Consider the following 18,196-nt stretch of genomic DNA (forward strand, 5'->3'; position numbering starts at 1 on the left):
TAAGTACATACTAAATTAAGTATGAATGTAGTGGAATATACACATTAAAAAATCCAGCAAATAATGGATTGCCAAATCAACTGCATGGACAATAAATATTATGAGTAGGGATTTGAACTCAGGTCTCTGATTACAAAGCTGGAAATCTTATAAACACAACCCAGGATCTTAATAACTAGAAAACATATCTTGTACTTTTAGGATGTTTATGTAGGTTGTACTCTTCTTTCCGAAGCCTTGTTTATACCAATCCTGTGAAGTAATATTATCCCAATGAACAGAGCTGAGAATTTATGGATCTAAGGTTTTGTGACTGCTCAAAGTTACAAAGCTAGTAAGTAAGGGAACAAAGTCTCACATCCAAGCCTTCTGAGGCTAAATGAAACATATTGCCACCATGCTACAGGTTCTTCTGACTAGAATGTGGATGGGTGAGGTAGAGAGAGAACCTTTAAAGTGACAGTGAAAGCAAGACTAAGGGTAAGATGTTCCCCCAAATATTCGAGTGCCGACAAGAATCAGGCACAGAGAATACAGTTAAAGTCCACATGAAGCTCAGGTGTTTTTAGTAAGATATACACTAACCATCCTATATAATGAAAGGCTAATATGCAAATGGACTAAATGGCAGAATGACTGGTCGTTATGACACACTGACCATCAGGGGGCAGATGCTCAATGCAAGAGCTGCCCCCTGGTGGTCAGTGCGCTCCCACAGGGGGAGTGCCGCTCAGGCTCAGCCAGAAGTGGGGTTCATGGCTGATGAGTGCAGCAGTGGTGGCGGGAGCCTCTCCATGGGGAGTAGGCCTAAACCATCAGTCGGACATCCCCTGAGGGCTCCCAGACTGCGAGAGGGTGCAAGAGGGTGCTGAGGGACTCCTCCCCCCCCCCCCCCCCCCAGTGCAAGAATTTTGTGCACCAGGCCTCTAGTATAGTCATAAAAATATAATTTTAAAGGCAGATAAGAATGAAGGAAAAATATGTGCCTCAGCCATGTATACTGGTAGCAGGGGGCCTGCCCTGGTTTGGGGGAGAGGATCAGAAAAGCTTCCTGGGAGAACTAAACTTTTCAGCTGACATTGTTTTTGTTGTTGTTAATCCTCACCAGAGGGTATTTTTTCCCATTGATGTTTTAGAGAGAATGGAAGGGAGGGGTAGAGACACAGAGAGAAACATCGATGTGAGAGAGACACACCACATGTGCCCTGACCAGGGCCGGGGATAGAGCCTGCAACGAGGCACATGTCCTTGACCAGAATCGAACCTGTGACCCTTCAGTCGCAGGCCGACGCTCTAACCACTGAGAAAACCGAGGAGGGCTCAGCTGACATCTTTTAATTAGGTGGGTGTGGGAGATGGTTGCAGGCAGAAGGAAACCCTTGTGTAAAGCACACAAAGCAGGAAAGTGCATGGAAACAAAACCGGTTGGAGGGGCAGTATCCCTTAGTGATCCTTACAGCCTCAAACCCAGGATTCTGCCACTTAATAGCTGTGTGACCCTGGGAGGCTACTTAACCTCTCTGAGCCTCAGCTATCTCATCTATAAGATGATTACAATAGTACCTGCCTCAGGCATTAATCTCAGGTTGAGTGAGAATTACTCAAGTACTTAGGATAATGTCTTGCACAAAGTAAGCAGTCAGTAAGAACTAGTTATGATGATCAGTGAAGTAGGCATGAAGGGACAATAATAATAGATGTCTCAAAATAATGGGTCACATAAAAATGTTAAGGTTAGTTTTACTTTGTTCTCTAACCAGTGTTTCCCAAAGTTGTGCTTCTCAACCTTTAATGTCATGCAAATCACCAGAGGCTCTTGTTAAAAGGTAGATTCTGGGGTGGGGCCTAGCATTGTGGGAGATTTTTTTTTTTTTTTTTTTTAGGATTCTGGTTTTTTGTTTTGTTTTTTAACAAGTTTCCAGATGATAGCAGAAGTTGCTGCTCTAGGGATCACACTTTGAAAATCAAGGATGTAGGGAACTGTAGCCCTTTGGCAGTGATGGCGAACCTATGACACGCGTGTCAGCATTGACACGCGTAGCCATTTCTGATGACACGCGGCCGCATGCCGAGGATGAAACATTTGCTGCTCCTGAGGATGAAACATTTGCGACTAGAGTCTTGGAGTTAGTTTTTTCCTCAAAGTGACACACTACCCGAGTTATGCTCAGTATTTTGGCGAAGTGTGACACACCAAGCTCAAAAGGTTGCCCATCACTGCCCTATGGGATAGTAATAGCTAACACAAGAATAAAAGGGCCCCTTGATACAAAAAAAAAAACAAACAAAAAAAACAACAAACACACACACAAAAAAAACCCCAAACAAAACAATAACTAAAAGGGCCCCTTAATCAAATGAGTTTAGGAGATGATTTATTAAACAAAATTCAACAGATTTCTCTTGAATATTTTCTCGGGTCCTTTAATATTCTAATGTGCATTCCCAAGTTCCAAGAGAGACAGATAGTATGCTGCATTTTTATATCTAGTTAGAAGTGTGTTCCGTCGGGAGGCATAAGTCACCTGATTTGGAAATGCAAACAAATGGGATTGTTCTTATGTAACAAGAACCCTGGAGGCAGGAGGCAGCTGCCCAGGATCGGGGCTCTGCAGTGTGGAAGCGGATATCTCTGCAGTTCACTTCGCCCTTCCTTCAAAATCTCAAGGTGTCCACCGCAGTGCCTGCTTCCGGCCCATGGAAAAAGCAGGAAGAAGGGCAAAGGGTCGATGGACTTCAATTTCTGCCTTCTTGGCCAACACTGCGTCATGTGGCCACTCCATCTGGAAGGAAGATCAGGAGAGAATATTCCGTTTTATAGTCTCTAGAATGTGCAGTGAGAGAATTCTTCCCCAATGTTTCTGAACATTTGTTTTCTAATGCAGTCTTGTGGGAATAGCGTTCTGCAGATCACACTTAAAGAATGGGGTACCAGTGACCATTTTAAACACAGCTATTATTTGCTGCTCGAGTAGCAGCCTGAAGAACTCGTACAATTAAAAGATCAAAAGAAGAAAAGCTTTTAAAGGTTAAAAAAAAAAAGTGATTCTACAGAAAAGTGGGGGGGGGCAGCTAAACCAGTATGGTGTTACTTAAAGCTCCGTATAAGAGTTTTTCAATTCGGCAGGAATGATACGAGAATGTAAATGCCATAAAAAGATGGACGAGGAAGAGTTCTAATGAAAGAACGTTGGATTTACCGTATTTTCCAGCGTATAAGACGACTGGGCGTATAAGATGACCCCCAACTTTTCCAGTTAAAATATAGAGTTTGGGATATACCCATCCTATAAGATGACACCCGGCGTATAAGACAACCCCCGACTTTTGAGAAGATTTTCATGGGTTAAAAAGTCGTCTTATACGCCGGAAAATACGTAGTGATAATGTGATTTGTATCCTTAAGTCTGTTTCAATGGGCTAGTGCAGAGAATAACCGGAGGCCAGGAAATAAAAGCAGAGAGAGAATAGGGAGGTCACCTGAGACGTTTAGATGTAAAAGAGGGAAATCGGCTGCCTCACCTGAAGCCACAAATATCAGGAAGAACCCCAGTCTGAAATAAGCTCCTCTGAAAGGTCATCCTTAGGGAGTTACTTATTAGGATTCATCACGTTTTAACATGCAAATACGCTTTTCCTTTCTATCAGCTGATTGGACATCAGGGTCCACAAACCAGTGTGTTCTTTTCAGTGCTCAGTCTACTAGCATTAGCGACCCCGCCTCCCTGGGACAAGCCCCACCCACAGCACCTTCGGGAGCACAGTGTGAGGGGTGGGGGAGATGGGAAGGGGGGGATGCTGGGGCAGGACAGAGGGGAGGGAGGGGCCTGTCATCCTGTCCTCTGAGAAGGGACCTGGTGAGGTCTGGGAGTTTGTGGCAGTGGCTGGGAGGGGCGCTCCTGTCCTGCATGGGGCGCAGGTGAAGCGTGTCCCAGAGCAGGCCACGGGGCCCTTCCTGTGGGGGCAGCCCGCGAATGCGAAGGCAACAGCCGAGGCCTGGGCTCCCCGGGGGCTCTTCCCCGGGTGCCTCCAGGCCCAGCCCTCTGGCCCAGCTCCCTAGAAGGTGATTCTCTCCTGGAGGGTCACAGTGGGCGCACCTGCCTCCGATTGGCTGTCTGACCCTTGCCTGGCGCTGTGATCTCTCCTGGGAGCCGGGCTCCTAACCGCTCAGAGGGAGGATCCCTTGAGAGGGCCCTGTGGGCATGGAGCTGGTGCAAACTGGGGTGGGGGTGGGGGGAGGAGACATGGGGGGACAGGGGCCTGGGCATGGGGGGACAGGGTTCAGGAGAGCCCTCCACTCTGACAAAGCTCAGTTTTTATATATTGTACCTATTTACATTCCAGATAACACTTTGTGATTTTAAAAACCTGTTTGTTTGGGGGGAAGAAAAATAAAGCTGTTCTCTGAAAGAAGGTTTAGTTAGACCTCTCCCTTTACTGTATAGACCGAGAGACCGCCTGCATTTTCCAGGTATTTCTGGGGAAGGACTGACTTACTCCCTTGACTCACAGAGTCACAGGCATCATCACAGACCTAAGAACGTCGGCGCTTCGCTTAGAAAGCGGCCTTAGAAGGGATGTGCACCTGGTGAAACCTAGTGCAGCGGTGTGCATGGCGGGGCAGGGGTGGGGGGGGGGGAGAGGGCAGGCCCCAGACCAGCTGCAGCCTGGCCAGGAGGACCAAGGGCGGTGTGAGGCTTTTAGCTGCAGCAAGCCGGCTTCTTCCCGGGGAGCCGGTGACACGGGGTGTTGTGTCCCGGACTCCTGGGTGCTGGCACCCGCTGCCGTTTCTAGGCCTTCCTAATTATAGGCGTGCCATGAAACATTGCCTCCACCCGCACCTCTGACCAGAACAACATTCAGCCCTTAGCATTATCAAAGACCTTCCCAGCTTGAACTAATTAATTCCTACAATTCCCACCAGCTGGGAGGCAGTATTATTATCCAGGTTTTACAGACACAGAAAACTTCAAAAGAGGTTTCTCCAAAGTCACATAGCAAGGGGGATGGGGCCAGAGTCTGTCTTAGCAGGACTAGGTTTGTACGTTCATTAGAAGACGTCGGCCTTACACCGTTTTGAGTTAGGGGTCATTTGAAGGTTTCCTTCAGGGCGCCGAACAGACACCCCTTTGTCGGTTAGTAGCTGCCTCCCTGGGTCCCGCGGCGGCTTCTCTCCCAGGAGCAGTGACTACACCCTTCGGAGTGATCGCACGTCATCATTGGGAACACCAGGTAGTTTTGCAGCTCTCAAAGGTGGCCGACCTGTGCCAGCGGTCCCATCTCGTGCACGCTCCTCCTGTATCACACCTCAGTGTCTCTTTTCGGTTGGGTGATGTTAGAACACAGGGCGCTTAAATGTAAAATTGAACCTCCGGAAAGTCTGCTGGTTACAAAGGCTTCTTTGACCTTTTCTGTTGACCAAACGAACTGAGCTTCTCAGGAATCGCACACGCCTCAAAGGCGGCTCTTTAGAGATAATACCAGCTCTTTAACCACTAGTTGTTGTTGTTGTTTTTAAAAAACAGCACGTGTTTCCCTAGTTATGAGGAAGTTAAATTTGAAACACTAAGTAGCTCATTGGTGGAAAATCGACATAACCCCAGCCACTTTTGTCCTGTTCTAGTAGTTGTGGCTGCAGGGAGTGATAGCCTTATGCATTTACTCATATTGAAGAGGCAGAAAATTGTATACTTAAAAAAAAATAGTGCCCGGCCAGTGTGTCTCAGGGGTTATAGGTCATAGTTGGATTCCCTGTCAGGGCACATGCACAGGTTATGAGCTCAATCCCAGTAGGGGGCATGCAGGAGGCAGCCAATCAATGATCCTCTCTCATCATTGATGTTTCTATCCCTGTCTCCCTCTCCCTTCTTCTCTCTGCAATCAATAAAAACATATACATTAAAACAAACAAACAAACAAAAACACAATGTAAGGGATTTTAAAAAAGAGACAGAAAATTGTATACTTAAAAAAATGTTTTTAAAAGTCAAAAGCTGATAGACATATGCAATGATTATGCAAAGTAAAGCAATGTCAAATTAAAATGAAACATTAGCAAGAGTTCCATGTTGACTTGGAGACCAGTAGGGCCAGAGAGAGAATAACTCTGAAAACATTCACAATATGTAAGGAATTTGGTGAGTATGCTTACGAACTTTTTCTAAACAGGGATCTTTTGAAACTTGGGTTCAAGGAACATCTGCGTATTGTTTGTGTATGAGTCAGCATGTAGTAGGCTGTGTAACTCGGAGGAGCTAGAAGGAGTTTGGAAAGACAATATATTTTATTCTCAAGGCTATTTTTAATGTCAGCTCCACGTTGGAGGCCTGAGCCACTTAAGTTTTAACAAGTTCCAGAAATAAATCTGATTCACCCAAAAGTTTAAAGATCCTTGGTGTTATTCCTCAACACTGTTCTCATTCAGAGAAGTTGAACAGTTTGACATAGCAGTTTTAGCTCAAGGACAATCTTCCAGGGTGAACCTTAATGGGATAGAAGTTCAGACCTACATTCTCTTACAGTTTTCTGAAACCCAGCGAGAAAAAAGCAATGCAATGATGATTACAGCATGCAGATGGCCATCAGGTGTGCGCCCACATTCTTCAGCAATCCCTTGAGGACCGGATGCCTGAGCCAGGATGCTTGGACAGCTGGTGAGCTCTCCATACTCATTCCTTCGGTCAGAAAGCCTGGATCATACTAGCTGCCACGGGGGTGTGAATGCCAGCTGGCCTCCTTGCTTCATAATTTAGTAAAAGATTGACTTCTGGAGCTCATTGGTCACTGTAGCTTTTATTTAATAGGTCAATGTTCATCAAAGCTGAAGTTAGGGTGACAAACTCTCTGTAGACCATCTACACCATCATCCAAAACTTCCTAAAAGAGTCTATTTAGAGAGGAAAACTTTTCCATGCTGGAAGTAGGCCCAGAACAAAAAAATTTTTTTTTAATTTATTTTTTTTAAAGTGTGTGGTAATCTCCTTGACCATTTTCAGTTAGTCCCTTTTTCCTATATCCATAAATAACCCCTGCCAAAACACAATCTTCCACTCCAAGATGTGACAAGTCTTCACTAAAGAGTAATTTCTCAGTCAAAGAGTGTTTTAAATACAAACCTTTAAATATTTAAAAATAAATATTTGTGTATTTTACCTGAAAAATATTTTGTTTAAATTTCCTAAAATAAAAGGAAGAAAGAGTACCAGGAGGGGATTTTGTGGTTGATGGAAAACGTCCAGCAGTGGTGGGGAGAGGAAGACACTCTGGTTAGCACTGGTGTTTCTGAGTTTGGCAGGAAGGGGTAGTAGCCCGGAGGCCCCTCATGGAATGGCTGTGACCTGGGTCCTGTCGCCCTGGTAAGACGTGGCCACTATTTGCAGGACCATCTCCCTGCCTGGAGATGTGGGTGCTAACAGAGGAACTGCCTCGATCTCGTGTCCACAGGCAGCTTTGCAGGTCTGCTCTTGCTGCTTCCCAGGCAGGATTGTATCGTGAATTCACAACGTGGCTTTGCTGACCCTGCAAAGTTACAGTGGCAAGAATGCCACCCATAGAGGACTTTCTTCCCAGAGCAAATCCTAAGTGAGTCTCGGCTTTCTCCCCTCCTGTCTTAGTCTTCCCTCCCTAAAGGGCTGGCGCAGTGAACTTCCTAGAGGTTGGCCCACGGGCTTCAGGCCTCACCATTTGGCATTCTCCGCTCAGGCCACTCGGGGTCTTCTTGACCCTCAGAGGCTCCACGTGTGGGCCTGGGGAGAAGTTCGGTCACTGGGAACTAACTGTTAGGGACCTGGTCCCTCAGGTAGAGTCTTTCTTGTACCTTCTCAGGTGTTGACTCACCATTGCTGCCTGAGGTGCTAACAAGGAAGGACGAGACTGTCTTCCTTGTCAGGTCAGGGAAATGCCCTTCAGTAACCAAGCGATAAGCTCTATTTATTTTGGTTCTAACTTGACTGATGGGGATTTCTGGACGGAAAGGAAGGGAGTTGTGACTGGCTGTGATAAGGGGCAGAAATAGAATATTGGGGAGCAACTATAATTGTAAGAATATTAAGCATGCTCTGTTAATCGTGATTGTTTTGTTCTGATTGAAGAAGGCACACTGTCACCTGGCTGGGAGAGGCACGTGGGACCTGGGAGCTCACCTGGAAATGCGGCCCCTCCTCCCCATCCAGGAGCTGCCCATCACCCTGGGTAGATGAACAACCTTGTTGCAGAGACCAGAGCCGCCAGCCCTTTGAAAACCCCAGCCTTTGCATACCCGCAGGCCTTTGCAAATCTCCAGCCCGCATTACCTGTAAACTGCCTCTTTGGCATACCCTTTTGCCTACTTCCCATGTAATCTTTGCCCTTCTACACAATGTAAGCATTGTGGAGAGCAGATTTTTGTGGATGACCTGCTGCTATCCCATACTGCCGGCAGTATTGGAATAAACGCTCAAATGATTCAACCCTCTCTCTGCTTAATTGGCTCAAGTAGTGACAGGCAGCACAGACCCATGGATTGTCCGGTTACAGATGCAGGCTGTAAGCCACATCAAAGATACAGACAACTAGGTTCCAGTGTTCCGATCTCCTCAGTGCACACAAGATCTCATGGTCAGGAGAACTTGCTTCAGTGTTTTTTTACTTATTATGATTTGAAAGTATTGCTATCAAAGCTAAGCTGGAAATTGAATATCAATTTTGAAAAATCCAGTAGAATTTAAGGCCTTGAGGTAGCTGTTCCTCTCTGTTCAATATAGCAGCTATTACCAAACAATATTTATTAACCAAAACCAATGAGGAAAAGGGTGTCTTTCTTATGTTGTTTGTATTTTTATATATAAAACATATGTATATAACATATAACATATATATATATATACATATATGTTTTATATATAAAAACACAAACAACATAAATAGAACCATAATCTTCTAAGCCCCTAGTGTATAGTTTAAGGTCCGATTCATTGCAATCTCCTGAAAGGCACGCTTGTTCTCTAAATAAGTTTCCTTGGTCCAGAGTGTTGGATGCCATGTGCCTGCCGAGGCAGCAGAATTCACTGAAAGTTTCCACATCAGGTTTCTGTGGAGCAACTTTGTGTGTGGCTTCTGTTTTCCAAAGCTGCTTCTCTGCCATGGTAGGTGTTGAATCTGCGCAGTAATCCACCCCTACTGTTACATGCCCAGTGGTTGTGTGGTTGGAGCATACATAGGGCAGATGCGTGACTAAGTTATTGGGTTTAATAATCCCTTTTCCTGATGTTCATAAGACTCAAGTTCTACAACTCGTCAGCTGGATGGTTTGGTGTAAGCCGGACTTTAGGAAAGGAGATGGGTTTATTAATCTCTGTGGGCCTCTTCTATAAAAAATTTCATGTGATTAAGAAGTACAAATTGGTGGGGTGGGGGGGGGGAAGGGGACATATGTAATACTTTCAGCAATAAAGATTAAAAAAATTTTTTTAAGAATTACTTTCAACAATGTAATGGTCTCATTGATAACTTAAGTTGTATATTTCTTTATATACATTCTTTATTAATGACTTCTTTTTAGCTATTGAACTTAACCTTTTAAGTACAAAAGAGAAATGTCTGGTCCCTACCTCATTACATTCTGAACTTCTACTCTAATAACATTCATAAAGACATTTACTTCATTAAAAAAAAAAAGTACAAATTAGGCTCGTCCTATTTGGCTCTCAGTGGGTTGAGCATCATCCATGCACCAGGAGGTTACCTGTTCAATTCCCACACTGTAGTGTTTACCAAGTGCCAGATGCTGTTCTTGGTGTTTGTCTGCTTACTCATCCATCCTCTCAACAACCATATGAGGTAGGCTTTATAATAATCATTCCCTTTTGATGAATGAAGAAACACAGGCACAGAGAGGTTAAATAAGAATGCCTAAATCACACAGCCAGTAGGCAATATATATATTAGAGGATTAGAGGCCCGGTGCATGAATTCGTGCATGGATGGGGTCAGGCCAGCCTGGTCAGGGGGAGGGGACATGGGCGGTTGGCCAGCCTGGTCGAGGGGACAATTTGCATATTAGTCTTTTATTATATAGGATATACACTGAATGGCCAGATTTATGCATTCAGAGATCATAATAATCTGACCACTCAGTGTAGGTAGTAACTACTTTGGACTTATCCAAATTTATATGAAATATTAGATTCAATTTTGCACCAACATTAAAGGGATATTAATAAACCAAAGCTCATTTGGAAGGGACCATCCACAACGGAAATTATGAGTAATACTTAGCTCAACTGAGACAGCAAGAGAATTCCAGGAGAAACGTGGTAGTAGTCAACGAAAGCTGAAGGGTTTGTATGGGAAGATGTATTATATGCATTCCACAAAAACCTCAAGAAGAAAATTAGTAAGTCAATTAAAATACATGATAGATGAAAACTGCAAGTATGCTAATTTTGAGTAAAGTTAGAAAGAACCTCACAAGAATCACAGCTACTTAAAAGGTAAAATAAGCTGCTTCTTGAGTTGATAAGGTTATCATCCTGGGACTGACCTCATTGCAAATGCCCACAAGCATCAGCTAGGTAGTTTAAGTGATCATTTTGGTCTCTCTCAAAGCTCAGATTTTATGATTTGGAGATGTGGTTTTAATATTACACATTATTGCCCTGGCCAGTTGCTCAATGGTTACAGCATTGGCCTGTGTACAGAAGGATTGTGGGTTCAATTCCTGGTCAAGGGCAGGTACCTCTATTGCAGGCTCCACAGCCTCGGTAGGGGCACGTGTGGGGGACAACAAATCAATGTGTCTCTCTCACATCAATGTTTCTCTCTCTCTCCCCCTCTTCCCTCCTTTCCATTTCTCTCTCCTCTCTCCCTTCCACTCTCTCTAGAAGTCAATGGGAAAAATATCTTCAGGTGAGGATTAAAAAAAACACAACACATTATTTCCAAAACATAACAAAGTAGATGAGTGTTCTTATAATATGTGCCTTTCAATCGTCTTATGACCAGTGCATGACAGTAGTGGGTAATTAATGAATCATTTAGCATGTGACAAGCTTACCATACTGGCCATTATCTACTTCCCCGAGAATCTTAAAACTGTTGAGAGAAAATGTTCACCAAGAAATAAGCATTGAGCTCATGAAGCTGATGTAGAGGAAAGGCTAGAGTTATGACAGAGAGAAACAGCAACAGAAGAGGCAAATTGTGGAGTAAAAGGTACAAGAGAAGCAATCCCTCAGCAAGCATGGATACAGCTGACACACTGTAGTGTTTACCAAGTGCCAGATGCTGTTCGTGGTGTTTGTCTCTGCTTACTCATCCATCCTCTCAACAACCCTATGAGGTAGGCTTTATAATAATCATCCCCTTTGATGAATGAAGAAACACGGGCACAGAGAGGTTAAATAAGAATGCCTAAATCACACAGCCAGTAGGCAAAAAGCTGGCATTTGAACCCAAGTATCTTGCCTCTAGAATTCACTCACCTACCTACTTTTTTCTAAAAAGTAGTGGATTGCCCTAGCCAGTTTGGCTCAGTGGATAGAGCGTCAGCCTGCGGACCAAAGGGTCCCGGGTTCGATTCTGGTCAAGGGCACATACTTGGTTGCAGGCTCCTCCCCGGTCCAGGCCCTGGTCAGGGCTCCTATAAGAGGCAACTAATTGCCGAAACCGGTTTGGCTCAGTGGATAGAGCGTCGGCCTGCGGACTCAAGGGTCCCAGGTTCGATTCCGGTCAAGGGCATGTACCTTGGTTGCGGGCACATCCCCAGTAGGGGGTGTGCAAGAGGCAGCTGATCGATGTTTCTCTCTCATCGATGTTTCTAACTCTCTATCCCTCTCTCTTCCTCTCTGTAAAAAATCAATAAAATATATAAAAAAACAAAAAACAAAGTGAAGACAGAGAAATTAATATTAATTTTAAAAAAAGAGGCAACTAATTGATGTGCTTCTCTCATATTGATGTTTCTGTCTGTCTTTCCCTCTCTCTTCACTCTCTATAAAAAACAATAAAAAAAAATATGAAGGGGGAAAAAAAAAGTAGAGGGCAAGGGTGAAGAAAACCACTAAGAAAAAATGAGCTAGCAATTTCCCTTTAAAAAGAATGGTAAATAGCCATTAAACATGAATGCTTCGTTTGAAATCTGGATAAATAGCCAGATGTCCATAATACAATTCTAATTCTTCTCTTTTAGAATCGCTTTACCAAATGCACTTTCGAATGTCCTTTCGCATCTTGGCATCGGCGCCTCCTGGATCTGACCTCGCATACCAATGACAAAGGCTGGAAGCGTTCTCTTGCAACCATTTACAAGGACAAAGGTAAGAAAGCACCTCCTTCCATCATTGTCTCTGCACCAAAGCCCAGACTCTGTCACATGAGTGAGGATCAGCCACCCTCTGACTCAGAGCCAGTAGAAAAGGTTATGTCTCACGAGGCTGCTGCTGGTGGTGAGCCGTGGAAGAATGTTGACAATCTCAGGACTCTATCCTGCAAGCATTCCTCTGCGTCCCCTGCTCTAGGCCAGGATAACACAATGCGCAGTCCTTCCTCTGGATCCTAGCTATTTCTCTCTCCCTGATTTGGTACAGTGTTGAGTGGGGGAAGAAATCACACTAGTCGTTGCTATTTCTAATGGGCTGGCCGTGCAGAAATTCCAGCTTCTCCCTTCTGCCTACCCCACAGGATGTACCCTACACCTGAGGGTAGGAGCTAAGTAAGCTACTTCGACCTTTTCCAGTTGCATTTAGGTGCCACGTTAGTTCTTCTTTTTTTAAAAATATATATTTTTATTGATTTCAGAGAGGAAGGGAGAGGGAGAGAAAGATAGAAACATCAATGTTGAGAGAGAATTATTGGTCCGCTGCCTCCTGCACGCCCCCTAATGGGGATGGAGCCCACAACCCGGGCATGTGCTCTTGACCGGAATCGAACCCGGGACCCTTCAGTCCGCAGGCCGACACTCTATCCACTGAGCCAAACCAGCTAGGGCGGAGCCAGGTTAGTTTTATAGAATGCAACATACAGTGCACCAGCATGTTGTTAACATTCATAGAGACATCCCAAAGATTTTGCTCTGGTAGAGGTGACCTTTCGAACAATTTCTAAAAGCTTATTCATTGGGATGCCGTGGGCTGCACCCTAATCGTACCTCACCTAGAGCCACTTCAACAGCAGGCAAATGAAAGCCCAAAGTAAAAATCTAACTGTTGCCGGCTAATCCAAGTCCAAATGCCCAATCTGTGTTGCATTACGAGGAAAGGGGGCTGAGGGCGGGAGGAGGTAGAGAACCGGCCCCCAGGGACGTCCAGGAACCGGCTAACGGCATCTGCAGGCCTTAAGCATGTGTCATTTATTTATGCCTGTGTTGTAGAATGTGGAAAACCATAAAATCTGACAGAAAACCCCCTCACAGCCAAACCAAGAATCTGTGGTCAGTCGGGGCACCGTGTGGGGGAAAGGTTCCACTCCCTGCTCCTCCACATTCTGACTCACACATGACTCACCAGAGAGCAGATTCACTGTATATTCGCTACTCACTACTCTCCCCCGAATGTCCCATGTTATTGCATCACACATAATGGCCTGGGCAGAGTGTAATATTGCCACATCAAGTCCATATGCAGGAAACTCAGCTGTGGATCCTCCTGGCTAGATTAATATCCAATATTTTCCCGTCTTCTAATTTTCCCAGAGCTGGAAGTTATTTAGCATGGAAATATTCATTTCCTAATATTAATCAGAGATATTGGCTTTGCTCTCTTTTTATTGAGTTGTAGCATATATGCAGTTAAAAAGCATAATATTTTTCTTAAAGAAAAGTTTCTTTATTTATTTTTAAATTGATGTCAGAGAGGAAGGGAGAGGGAGAGAGAGATAGAAACATCAGTGATGAGAGAGAACCATTGATCGGCTGCCTCCTGCAAGTCCCACACTGGAGATAGAGCCTGAAACCCCAGGCATGCGCCCTGACCAGGAATCAAACCATGACCTCCTGCCTGGTTCATAAGTCGATGCTCAACTGCTGAGCTACACCAGCTGGGTGGTGGTTAGTGTTTTTGGATGACCAGTTTAAGAAATGCCCTGAAGAGGATGAATTTCTGACTAAGTACGAGATATATAAAGACTCACTCCATCATTCAGGAGTTGATAGATTATTTAGTGGTTGTATTCCCAAATAACTATTTTTATAAAGAAATAATTGAGCCAATGATTCTCCCTTTGGTTTTTGTCTGACACGCTTGATGATTACTTCCATGTCTATACTTGGCAAACATTCCTATTTGGGTGGAAATTTCTTCCTCCTTATGTATCACTTGTATGATAAAAACATAAAAGTTGACCAGAAACTAGAGAAGAGTATAATAATCAATAAACACTCACTAGATGTTATCTGGATTTAACAGCCTTTTATACACTGATCTTCAAATACATACTGCATTGTACACACACACACACACACAAACATACAGTCACCTATGTATATGTGTTTTCTGTACATTTGTAATAACTTATATTGAGACAATATATTTAAAAAAACAAATAGAGGGCAATGTATATGTCCTACTAAGGGTAGGTAAGAATGATTTACCTCCAACTTTTAAGAGAGACAGCCCAGGTATTCAAATCCTGGCTCTATCACTTACTGACGGAGTAACCTTGGACAAGTTTCTTAATCTCTCTGGACTTCAATTTAATCATCTGGAAATGGGGATAACAATAGTACATAGTATCTCATAGGGCTATTGTGAAAAGTAAATTAATGAATGCCTACAAAGCAGTAAGGGTTCAATAAATGTCTAGTACATAGTAAGTAGGCAGCCAATCTATGATTCTCTCTCATCATTGATGTTTCTGTCTCTCTCTCCCTCTCCCTTCCTCTCTAAAATAAAAAATATATATGTATTTCGAAAGAATAGTTCATGGATTTTTAGAGAAAGAGGAAAGGAGAAGGAGAGAGAAACATCAGTTGGCTGCCTCCTGCACACTCCCCACCAGGGATGGAGCCCGCAACTCAGGCACATGCCCTTTTCCAGGAATCACACTGAACCGGCAACCTCCTGGTGCCTGGGTCAATGACCAACCAACTGAGGCACACTGGCCAGGGCCCAAGGCTTCTTGAGAGCAGAGCAGCATCTTAGATGTCACTGTGTGACTTGTCGTAAATGGCTGAGTGCTGGGCATGGTGTTGGCTCCTGGGTCGCCGAGAGGACCTTCGGGAAGCCATTTGCCCAGAGATGTTGTCTGTGGGGCCTGTGACATGTTACACCTATAGAGTTTTGCTTATGTTTTCTATAGTCTGATTTCTAACTCACCACACATTTTTATTTCTTCTGTGGGGTGTGAAGAGAACTTTTCTAGCACTGGTGACTCATTACTGATGTAACTGCTAGGACAGGGGTTCTCAGTATGTGGTCCCCAAACCAGCAGCAGCAGCACCTGGGAATGTGTTCAAAATGCAGGTTCTTAGGCCCCCACCCCAGATCTCATGAATCAGAAACTCTGAGATTAAGGCCAAGAAATATTTTCAACAAGCCCCAGGTGACTCTGGTGCACGCTAAAGTTAGGGACGAATGTGCTGGAGAATAATTACTATCCTACACATCTGACTACTGGTGTGAGTTGACTTCTTTATTAACAAAATGAACATCCAATCTCCAGAAGCCATGTCAAAGATAACCACTTTATTTGCAATCATTTGACTTGTTTGTCTGACTACTAATTGAACTACTTAACTAACCTGAACCAAATTAAAGAAAAATACAAAAGAGCATGCGAAGAATTGTCTCCCCTCTACGCCTGTGCCCTAGAGGCAGACCCAGATCAGCAATCGGTTTTATATCCTTTCAGGGTTATTTCACACGGACACTGGTAAATAGGTGTGTTCTTTCTTCACTGTCTTTTCTGCACAAGTGTAACACACTCTATGCCCTCCCTGTTCAAATGCAGCCTTCTTCATTAGTACTCAAACATATACAGTTTCACCCTAGCCAGTTTGGCTCAGTGGATAGAGCGTCGGCCTACAGACCAAAGGGTCCCGGGTTCAATTCTGGCCAAGGGCATATACCTTGGTTGCAGGCTCCTCCTCATTCTGAGCCCTGTTCAGGGCTCATGCAGGAGGCAACCCACCAATGTGTTTCTCTGTGTCTTTACTTCTTTCTTCCATTCTCCGTAAAAATCAATGGAAAAATAGCCTCGGGTAGGATTAACCCAAAACAACAACAACAACAAAAAACATACGGTTTCAACAGAAAGTTTTGTAAAAGAAGGTAAGCTTTATAGAAACTTCTTAAAATAGGGACCTATTTTGTGTTTACATGTTTCCATTGTACTACTAATGCTTTATATTAACAATATCGTTCCTTTTAACTTGATTTTCAAATATCCCATTTAAGCAATCAGATATATAGACTTACCATTATCACCAAGTCCTACTTCCCTTACATCATGCCCCCAACCCTCAGCCTTCTACAAATTTAAAGATCTCATCACATTTACTAATGTAGTTTTCAGATTAATACTTGAACCATGTGTTATTCATTCAATAATGCTGGAATTTATTCCAAAATTGTGCTGGAGAATACTTACTTTTAGCTTCCCACCAAGAGTTAAATTGAAACTCCTTTTTAAATTTACTTCTATTTTGTTCTCACACACCTGGCACAATGCCAATTCATTTTTTTAAATAAAAAATACAACCATATTCTCCTTCTTTATTCTCTTAGCAATGTTACGATTCTGACATTTGATCTCTGCAAGCAATTATCTGGTTTCTTCAATCCTCCTTTTAATATTCTTTAAAGGAGTTGAAACATTTAAAATAGCCCTTTGGTCTGTGCCAAAACGTTCCCAGCTGTCTCAAAACATGAACCAAATTATACCAAGGGGTTTACCTTTTAAAAATAAACCCCACAGGAGTGATTCTAAATTCCCTAACTTAGAATTCAAGGCCTGCAATTTTTTTTTTTTTTCGGAGATCTCTCCCATAATTGAGCTTTGAGCTCAATGAAGATTCTGTTCTTTTGGTTTCCTGTATCTTTGTGATATATTTCTCTTTCCATGACTTCATGAAGGCCATCCCCCATGCTAGCCTGTCAACTGGTTTCTCCCCAGATGTCAAGATTGCACTGTGTGAGTGACATGCTCTGATCACTTAATAATACTCTTTCTTATTTGCAAGTGGGCATATATTACCTTATTGTACTTTATTTTTTGTTAATCCTCACCTGAAGATATTTTTCCATTAATTTTTAGAGAATGGAATGGAAGGTGGAAGAGAGGAAGGCCGGTGAGAGAGAGAGAGAGAGACAGAGAGACAGAGAGACAGAAAGAGAGACAGAGGGGGGTGAGGGGAGAGAGAAAGAGAGAGAGAGAGATCAATTGGTTGCCTCCCACATGTGTCCTGACCAAGGCTGGGGATTGAACCTGCAACCCAGATATGTGCCCTTGACTGGGAATTGAACCCAAAACCCTCCAGGGCATGGGCTGACACTCTAACCACTTGGCCACACTGGCCAGGGCTCATTGAGCTTTATAACCATCATCTGGGATAAAAGGTGTGAGCATTGCTACCCCATGTTGCAAATGAGGAAGCTGAGGCTTAGAGGGATGTTCTTACGCCTTCTTCTGAACTCTTCTGCACTGACAGTGGCTTCACTAACGCTATTGCCCCTCACAATGTTATCTTTTTAATGTGTGTATGGCTTGTCATCACAGCTCAATCTCCTTCAAGCCAGAGTTTATCCGATGGTTCTTTGTATTCTCCCAGGAAAAGAAACTTAATAAACAATAGTTGCTTGACTTGTTAGAATCAAAGAATCATAAAATTTTGAGCAAAAAAGGGATCCTTATAGGTCACGTAATGAGTACTTGGGTTTCTCAAAAGGTTTGAGTTTTGTGTCACCCTGGGGGTAATCTGTACCATGCTATTCATTTTTATTAGAAGATTTGAAATAAAATTACCTTCATTTTAAATAAGTGCTGGTATATAATGGCATGGAATGTAAGTTTTTTTAAAAATTTAAATTCTTTAATGTTTAATGTATTACATAAGTCTCCTTTTCCCCTCATTGACCTCTCCCCGGCTGCCCCCACCCCCCAGCACATGCCCTCACCGCCCCCCCCGCCCCCCGCTCAAGCAAGTTTTAAGATGAAACATGAAACAAGTTTTTAAGATGAAACATGAAACTTTGAAGAAACTGTGGAGAAATATCAGAACTGTAAT

Source organism: Cnephaeus nilssonii (genome assembly GCF_951640355.1).
Source record: "Cnephaeus nilssonii genome assembly, chromosome: 8".
In the NCBI taxonomy this organism is placed as follows: Eukaryota; Metazoa; Chordata; class Mammalia; order Chiroptera; family Vespertilionidae; genus Cnephaeus; species Cnephaeus nilssonii.